The sequence below is a fragment of the Medicago sativa genome, chromosome 8, assembly GCF_051527215.1.
Source record: "Medicago sativa cultivar Bolivia chromosome 8, Bolivia_mono, whole genome shotgun sequence".
Taxonomy (NCBI): domain Eukaryota; kingdom Viridiplantae; phylum Streptophyta; class Magnoliopsida; order Fabales; family Fabaceae; genus Medicago; species Medicago sativa.
Genome location: NC_140756.1, coordinates 33,463,892 through 33,473,900, shown reverse-complemented (window position 1 = coordinate 33,473,900; position 10,009 = coordinate 33,463,892). Strand labels below are relative to the sequence as shown.

General features: G+C 36.5%; 1 pseudogene; it reads right to left on the bottom strand.

Annotated features, from left to right (window-relative positions):
• Window positions 1-472: 472 nt before the first annotated feature.
• Window positions 473-1,187, bottom strand: LOC146898604 (uncharacterized; annotated as a pseudogene).
• Between the last annotated feature and the right edge of the window lie 8,822 nt (window positions 1,188-10,009).

The following is a 10,009-nucleotide window of genomic DNA, read 5'->3' as shown; positions in this document are numbered from 1 at the left end:
AAGAGAGGTAGAAAGGAAAAGGGTGATGATCAATGTACACGACTTAGTCGTAAAGGAGTAATGCATATTTAATAATTAATACTTTTCAACATTATAAAGCTAAGGAGGGTTGAATAGAGAAACACTTGTGTGGACCGGGACCACACAAGATTTTCTCGGGTTGAATAACATAATGTTTAGAAAAATCATCTGAAAAGGGAATTTAGTCTTGCATGTAATAAGTACATGGGTGACGAGTCAATTTCCACGGCTCTACTACAACACCAAAATTTACCCCTAACTAATTAAAACTATACTATTCCCAAACAAGAATGAATCATGGTAAATTAGCACTTTAGCAACTCATCTTGATCCCACCACGTTTTCTAGCATCAAAGCATACTTCATGTTCATGATCACAAAAAATGGAAAATATAATGGGACATATATGCATAGTTGGCAATTGAAAATACAAGCTATTAGCAATCATTAGTTTGTCAAGTTGTGTTCTTATATATAAATATTAAACCGAAAATATTGGAAAAAATTGGTATCAAGGGTGCATTCCCTTGATTTTATGTGTGACTAGAAAATGAAGATTAATTGTTTCCTACTCTAACAACAATTAATATGTATGGTACACAAGAAGCAAATTCCTATAAATTACACAAAACAAAGACCAACAATTTTAAGTATGATGATATGAAGGTGTAATTTTGATGACAAGGCCAGGGAAGACATCATCAGGGTCATGGATATGAGGATTATTCTCAACAATGAAAGGGTCATTACACTTATCACTAATTGTGTTAAGTGTCTCACCTTCACCAACGACATAGATTTCGTCGCATGGTTTGGAAGACAAGAAATGGTTGTTCTCTATGATGTTGTGATCATTATTATTTTGATTCAAAGAGCTATCTCTAAATATGCTTAAAAGTATGAGTGCTACAAGAAAAATAGCACAATACCATGAAGCTAATTAGGCTATGCCTTTTGAACTTAAAATTGGTCCCTTTCTTGACTTGAAATTAACCATAATGTGATCAAGAAATCAAAGAGAGAAAATATGAATGATATGAGAGAGTGAAATAGATATATGAGAAAATTATAGGACGCTTTGGAAAGTTATAAAGAAAAAAATATGGGGTACGATGTGTGTGAGTGAGGCTCGGTGTTTGGCAGTTACTAAGAAAAGGAAGTTGATGTGGAGAAAAATGGGGGAGGTAGTGTTTACGTGAATCAATCACATTCTTTTGTTTTTGAGAGGCAATGAAATTTTTTTTTATTTATTTATTAAATCACTTTTTTTTTTATTGAAAAAGCTAAACGAATATATTAAAAACGAGTTCGGTATGCTCCAGTTAAGCTAAGTTCCATTTACTCCATTTAGGGTTTGGATGCAAGACATGTGGCAAAAAAATATCTAACGGTTGAGATTTTAAATTAAAAAACAATAAAAGGTTGTTGTGATATGAGAGAAGAAGGGAACATGGTTTTGTTTGTTATTATTATGTATTTTTATTAAACAAATATTTGTTTTTTAATTTAAAATCTCAACTGTTAGATATTTTTTTGCCACATGTCTTGCATCCAAACCCTAAATGGAGTAAATAGAGCTTAGCCTAAATGGAGCATACCCGAACTCATTAAAAACCAACAAAAGCTCCTCTAGATGAACCAAAGGAAGCTCAAATGTTCAAATGTTACAATCATACAGACAAGTCATTACACATTAGCCGCAAAGAAAATAAAAAAATTATGTTACAGCCTGAAAGCATAACAAAGGAGTCAATCTCCAAACCGTGTATTCAAAATCAAAAAGAACATAATATGATTTTAGCCACCAATAAGCTTGAAGTTTAACAGTTTCCAATAAAGATGAAAGTTGTTCCATCTTATTATGAAAATGTCTCCTATTGCGATCCTTTCAAATAATAAAAAGAACTGAAATTCAAATTATGTTAAAAGCCAAACGAGACATGTTGGAAAAGCCCCAAAGACCTCCAAACTGAGTAAAATGCTCAATTAACGAACCATGCAGAGCCATAGAAAAACCTAGCCAAACTGATATCAAATGCCAAAGTTGACTGTAGAACGCACAAGTAAAAAACAAATGGTGTTATCCTCCACAATGCCACAAGTAGACATGCATAAAAAATCATTGTGATCCAAAATGTTTCTCCCAAACATATTCATTTTTGTTGCTAATCTATTTAGGAACAAACACCAAATAAAAATATTGACCTTACGTGGAATTTGCTTAAGCCACAAAACATGATTAAAACGGTCATCAACACCAACGTCAGAAGTTGTCAAAAGATTATAGCACTTTTGACTGTGTATCGATGGGAATAATGAAGCTTCCAAACCCACCTGTCAGTCTCACCAACCGGCAAAACAACAAGTGACAACTGCTCTGCACACTCTCTCACCAACCTCTCCTCCCACGCAAACAATCTCTTACGTCACACCCACGCCTCACCATTAGATTCCCACCCTAAAGAAAACATCTCCGTAAATGTGGATAATTTATTAATAGCAGGATCAAACAAACTAGCATATCTAACATTAAAAGATACATCATATAACCACGGATCCTTCCAAAATAAAGTAGAAGCCCCATCCTCCACCTGTCTAATAATATTATTTGACAACCATCTATCATCTAACAAATCACCCCTTTCAAATGTGATGCATGTATACCACACTGAACCCCTCCTCTAGCAACAAATATTTAGACTAAACTAACCTTCTTACTTCTTATCTTTAATGATTTAATATATTTTTGTGTACACGCAAAGTTTGTATTATATTTGGACCTACAATATCTTGCAAACCACTAAAATAATCATCCCTTTACTAATTATTCAATTTTAATGACTTAAATGTTGATTATTATTTTGTTCTTACGTGTGGGTGTGGGGGCTAGAGGGTTACATGCCACTACTATACATATATATGATACAAAATAGGCAATTATACTTTATCCATATATAGTCGGTCTTATCGAAATCGAAAGGAAAAAAAAATCATATTGCCAAATGTAAAAAAAAAAAAAATTAATCATTCATACAACGAGATGTCAATTATTTGACGAATAATTGAACAATATAATCACTAAACAAATTGTTGAACAATATTTATTAGATAAGGTATGAATTTGGTTAATTGAAATATTCATTGGTAGCTTACATACTTTTTAATTGGTTTGAGTATTGGTTCAGGGATTAATGATTTACTAAAACAGCGTTTATGGAAATTGGAAGCTTAATAAAAGGTTAAGGGTTGTGGATGGTGGGCTCTTAACAAGCTTCTTGTGGTCGGTCATGTCTGAGTGCTTGGAATTTGCCTCACCCACCCACCCAAAGAAGAAATATGGAAAGCCTTAGCTGAGAAATTGGGAATTGGGACGGTTGTAGTGGCTAGTACAACTTTATATATGCGACCGACCGCAATTTAAAATTATGGTGAAGGTTATCTTTGTGTATTGTTTTGTTGAGAAGCATACTAGAACAAGAACTGAACAAATAAACTAAAAAAAATATGAATTTTAGAATTGAACGAATAAGATGAATTGTGGTGTAGGTAGGTTATCTTTGTGTATTGCTTGTAGGATACACTTTATAATGATCCTAATTAAACTATCAATTTTTAATTAATTTGCAACAATATTAACCAACTTGTAACTAGACTTAACAAACTTCACACATCTATAATCTATTAAATCCATAATTACTATACTTTTGACCCGTGCGTCGCACGGGTTTTCTCGATTATAATAAAGACCAATAAATAATTTTTAACCCGTAAGATCATTGATATGGTAGAAAATATTTTCTTCAAAAAAAAAGGCAAATGAATAGGAATGAAATTGGTGTGCAATGCATTTTTTTAGATGGAATTGTTAGGTTAAATAATTGCTAACCTAATAAAGCAAATGAGCGGGAAAAAATTAGGTTAAGTTGCCGCAGACGTAACAAAATTAATAAATAAGGATATCTAACATTGTTTCTAGTTTTTATTTTATTTGAGGGGGATATTGTGTCTGAAGGTGAGAAAAAACACAAGAAGGGGGGTTGAATTGTGTTTTGAAAAATTCTTCGTTTCTCTAAACAACTGAATACACTGATCAGAAGCTAAGTGAGACAGCTTCTGAAGTGATGATCAGAATCTAAATGCAGCGGAATAAAACAGAGAGAGAGAAGAAGAACGACACAAAGCAATTATACTGGTTCCTTCCACAATCCGGAAGTAGTCCAGTCCCCCTTGCACTTCCAAGGAGATTTCACTATGAGTAATATCTGATTACAAATGCTCAAGCACACAAGCAAGAGACTTCCAATGCTCAAGCACACAAGCAAGAGACTTCCAATGCTCAAGCACACAAGCAAGAGACTTCCTTTGCTCAAGAACACAATCAAGAGACTTCCTGCTCAAGCACAACTGCAAGAGACTTCCTAACTAAACAAAATTACACAGAAAATTGTTTAAGGTTGAACACTTGATATACAATCAGAGGTGCTCGCAATACAAATCAGATACAGACTCAATGGACTTAAGAATTTCTAAGATATGACTTTGAGACACAGAAATTCTAAGTGAATGCAGAACAATTTCAGCAGAGGTTTGGTACTTGTGAAAATCTTGTGAGTCTTTCGTTCAGCGTTCTTGCATTACCAAATCTCTAGGTCTTCACTCCTTTATATAGAGGTGTGAAAGAGACGTTGTGAAATTGCCAGCACACCAAAGAGTCGTTGTTGAAGCTTGATCTTTCACCAATGATCTTTTGCCTGATTTGGTTGTTGTCCTATGAAGAACAAATTTGAAATCCATTCCTTATCCAAAGGAACATCTATGCAGGCGAGACCGTATTCTGGAGCTGTTTTCTTGTCTTGAAGTGCAGACACAAAACAGAGTAGTGGAGAACGTGGTTGTACAATTCGTACAAAGTACAATGTCAACGCTTTCGTCCAAATTGCAAACACACACCTTCAAACACCTTTGAAATGACCGTTGCAAGCTCCACTAATCCTTTGTTTGTGTTTTCGAATCCAATAGACAGCTTTTGCATTGATGATTCTTCAATTCTTGATTCTTTGCAAATCCAGTTGATATTCAGCTTCTGGTGAAATGACTTCTGATGAGGCAGCTTCTGATGATGCAGCTGCTGATGATGTGACTTCTGGACCTCTTGTCTTCAGGAGCACTATTCTTCAGGAGCAGCTTACTTCAGGAGCGCTTTTTCTTCAGGAGCAAGTTGCCTTCAGGAGCGTCCAAGCTTCAAATTTTTGTTGTTTCCATAGCTCTTTATTTGCTCATTCAGAACCAATGATGATGTAACTTTATACTTATGGTCCTGTACGCTTGAACAAATATTAGCTAATCCAATTTACAATTTTTAATACCTTGTTATCATCAAAACTCTTTAAGGTTTATTGTTAAACACATTTTGTTCCAACAATCTCCCCCTTTTTGATGATGACAAACAAAAGTATTTAAAATTGATCAATTGTTGTTAATCTAATTAACAAGTTGACTTTGGGGTTCTGAGGTTTGTAAGCTCAACTCCCCCTGAGTCTGATAGTCTTTAAGGTGAGGTTTGTAAGCTCCCCCTAAGTTCTATCCAGGTTAATTAAATTCATTTTGCGCAATAATTATTATCAGAGCTTAAAAGCAAAATTGAATCATTGAAAGAATTTACTTAGAGATAAGAAGAATGGTTCAATTAACTTTACTTGAATTTTGATACTCCTTCGTTCATTCATAGCTTATACCAATAAGGTAAAAAGATAGAAGTTTTTCAAAAATTTCAAATGCCATTAATGGGGCTCAGAGCCTTTAAATACTTGTCACATATACTCCCCCTTTTGTCATTATCAAAAAAAATTAGAATAAATTTAAGCATAAAAGACAAAAAGATATGAGAAAAACTCAAACAGGAGAGAGTATAAAAGAAAATGAACTAAATAAGTCAGAGCAAAAATCATGTATATTCAATTGTCAGAAGCAGCTAAACAGTCAGAATCAGTAAGCATTCAGAAGCAAAAGAAATAAGACAAGATGATTTCAGAAGCAAGGACTAAGAAAATAAAACAAACAACAAACAAAGAAAAAACACAAGGGTGTGCAACTAAGGGTTGGTTTGTTGTTGTTTCTTCATCTCTTCCATTTCTTCAATCTTCTTCTTCAACAATTCTTCAAGTTGTTGTTGCCTCTGAAGAAGAGCTTGTTCCCTTTCTCTAGCTTCTTGCTGCTGCTGTGCCATCTGTTTCTTCAGAAGCTTACACAACCTGGCTTCTCTGGTCAAGTAGTCCGTTTCTGAGAAGAAAGGCTGGTTTGCCAGGAGCAGTGTAGAACTTCTTACTCTAAGACTCTGATTCAGGTTTTCCATTAGCCTTCTGACTGAAGCTTGCTTGACTCTGATGCATTTAGCCTTGATTTCTTCAATAACCTCAGCTGCCCGGTTCTGAAGAGATACCCAGGAGTCTTCATATGCACCTGTGAGATCAATCGTCCTTCTTTGATCCACCAGATTGTGCATCTGACTCAAGATTGTCAGAAGCTCAGAATTGATATATCCAGATTCCAGGATGTTTGTGGGTGGATGTTCAAGGATTTCAAGATCAGAATCACTGATTTCTAAGTCTTGAATAGGGTTAGGAACTGGAATGGTAAGGTGTGTTTGTGTGTTAGAAGATGAGGGCTGGTCAGAATCAATGTGTGTGGTGGAGGTTGAGGCTTGAACATTGACTAGAGAGATGTCAACATCCATGGGAGTTGGTTCAGGAGAGTGTTCAGGTAAAGGTTGAAATTCAGTTTCAGATGGTGGTTGTTGTGGTGAAGTTGTTGTTTGAGTGTTGAGTTGGGGGTCAGTGATGGCTATTGGTGATTGTGGGAGTGTTGTGGGTTTTTGTGGTTCAGGTGTTTGTTGATGAGGGTTTTCTGAAACAACTTTTTCAGAAGCGGCTGCTTCTGGAGTTGTTTCAGAGGCTTTTTCTGAGGTGGATTTGTCTATGGGTAACTCACCTGAGTAGTGGAGAGCAAGATTGTCTAAGACAGAAGTGTCTTCTATTGGTTCAGGTGCTGATGGTGAAGAGGGTGAAATGGGGAGAGAGGTGACTGGAATCTGAATTACCTGATCTGCAGGGCCAGCTTCAGAAGTGATCTTTTGTGGATCAGCAGCTTGAGGAACTACTTCTGAAGTTCCCTCTTCTGGAGCATTTTCAAAAATGAGCATCATATCGTCTTCCTCATTGTCTTCAGTAGGCTTACCAGCAATGGCTCTTACTTCAGCCAATTTATCTTTGTAGAACCTATCACAATCTTCCAATCCCAAGGCCTTGAGCTTTTCATCTCTTTGATGAATGTATTGTGCTTTTTGTTCCTTTCTGTCTGATATAAGATCAGAAGCACGTTCATCTGCCATCCTTTTCCTTATTGGAGTCATCTCAACCATAGGACTCACAAGTTGAAGGGGAGCCTTCTTCTTCTTCAGCTTGGGATCAGCCTCTTCTTTCTCCATTTCTTCAAGAGCTTCCTCCAGCTGCTCTTGGGTGATTACCAAATCTGCCTTACCTTTTCTTCTTTTCTGAGGAATAGAGGCAGCACCAACCTTCTGCATCTTTCCTTTTTCCTTGATAGAAACAGGTTTAGCAGCTTCTGACTCAGTACTAGTTCTGGCCTTCTTTCCTTTAGTAGGAGCAGCATCAGATTCAGAACTAGTTCTGGCCCTTTTTCCTTTAGGTGCATCAGAAACAGCAGCTTCTGACACAGCAACTGCTTTGGCCTTCTTGCCTTTCCCTTTAGCAAGAGCAGCTTCCTCCTGAGACCTCGCATCTTCCTCCAAGACGTACTCAGCTACTAATCTAGCTAAGTGTTCAGGATTACTTTCCTTAACTATGGAAGGAAAGTCCCTGATAATCTCAGATTCTTCTGTGGTCAACTCCAACCATTTCTCATCTTTAGGAGCTGTCTTGAAAAAGTGCATTGAATGCAAAGTCTTGCTACTGATAGTCTTCTCTGCAGTAGAAACTTCGAAGCATTTATCAGAAGCATCCCTTGTTCTTCTCAACAAATCCAGCACCTTCCCTTGATAAAAGATCTCAGAGAGCAATCTTCCATAGGGCACTTGTTTCCTTCCTTTGACTGTGCTTTCATTAATAGCCCAGCAGAGATGATCCAATACATATCTTGGAAAGTTTATCTTTTCCAGATTGGTCATGAAGTAGATTGCTAGCTTCTGTTGGTTGTTGGGTTGATCAGACCCACCTGCTCTTTGAAAGAAGCAATCGTTGCTGAATTTCACCAACATTCTATTGTGAATCTCCATTTCAGAAGGCTTAGCATCTTTGTTACCACCCAGAAGAGTGTTGTAGTAGTTTTGCAGCAGGACATCATCCTTCTTAACAATTTCTTGAAACCTCCCTTCTGCATCCATTCTACAAGCTTTAGCAACAATCTCCTCTGTGATGATTACGGGAATACCCATCACTTCAGACCTTATCTCAAGGCTACTGAAGGAAGTGGGATTCAACTCAATCTCCTTCTTTCCTTTCTTCGACCCAGCTGGTTTATCTGCTGCCTTCACAGACTTTCTATTGACAATTTCAGCCCTTAACCAGAAATCTTTGACCAAGTTCACATATGTTGGCCCATTTAGCATGTTGAAGTAGCCAGACAGTTTCTGAGTTTCTACGTAGCCTTCCATGTCCACTTCGTACTTCTTGAGTGAAGTGAAGTCCACTGGTGATTCTACTTGGACGATTAAGGATTTCCATGGAATATCCATAGTCTTCTCTTTGTAGATGGACCCAGATTCTGATACGCTTTGCTTGTTTGATGTAGGTTCTGAAACTTTTGAGCTTGATGATGCCATTTGATGATTGACGAAGATTTGAAGAAGATGAAGATTTTAGGGTTCTAAGGTTGAGAGAATGCGCTTACTTCGCAAGAGGTTTGAGAGCAAATGTGTTTGTTGTGAGTGAGTAGTGTGTGAATTGACAAAGTGTTAAAAGTAAAACGATTGCAATTCAAAAGAGACAAACAAACATAACATTAATGACAAAATTGGGGGCGCGTGAAAAGTACTTTCAAAGCTTTTAAATCATCATTGCCCTTTTAGTTATACACCAACACATACAGGCCACGTAAGAAGTTCACAGAGTAACTACCAAGTTAGTGGGCCAGAAGTTACTTTTTAAAAGGTAACTTCCAACGTTTCCACTAATTCAACTATTCAGAAGCAACAAATCCAGCTTCTGGACTTCAGATGCTGACGTCATCATCAGAAGCGAGTTTTCCTCAGAACCTCAATAAAGAGCTTCTGATGGACTACCGCTTCTGAACTAACTTCAGAACCTAAAATCCTATTCAGGAGCAAGCAAGCATTTAATCAGATACAAAGTGCATGTTCAAATTTTTCTTTATAAAATCAAATCTTTCAACAGTTAAAGGCTTAGTAAATATATCAGCCCATTGATTTTCAGTATCAATGAATTGTATATCTAAAATTCCTTTTTGAACATAATCTCTGATAAAATGGTGTTTGATTTCAATGTGCTTCGCTCTTGAATGCAAAATTGGATTTTTAGACAAACAAATAGCAGCAGTATTATCACAATAAATGGGAATACTGTTAGCAGTTATCTGATAATCTTCCAACTGATGTTTCATCCAAAGTAGTTGTGTACAACAACTTGCAGCTGAAATGTATTCTGCTTCTGCTGTAGACATAGCAATAGTTGTTTGTCTTTTGCTAGCCCAGGATATAAGATTATCACCCAGAAATTGACAATTGCCACTGGTTGACTTTCTTTCAATCCTATCACCAGCATAATCAGCATCACAGAATCCAATTAGCTTATAATCTAAGGATTTCCTATAAAGGAGTCCAAGATTGGTCGTTCCTTTCAAATACCTGAAGATTCTCTTGACAGCAGTCATATGAGATTCTCTAGGATCTGATTGGAATCTTGCACACAAGCATACACTGAATAAAATATCTGGCCTAGATGCAGTGAGGTATAAC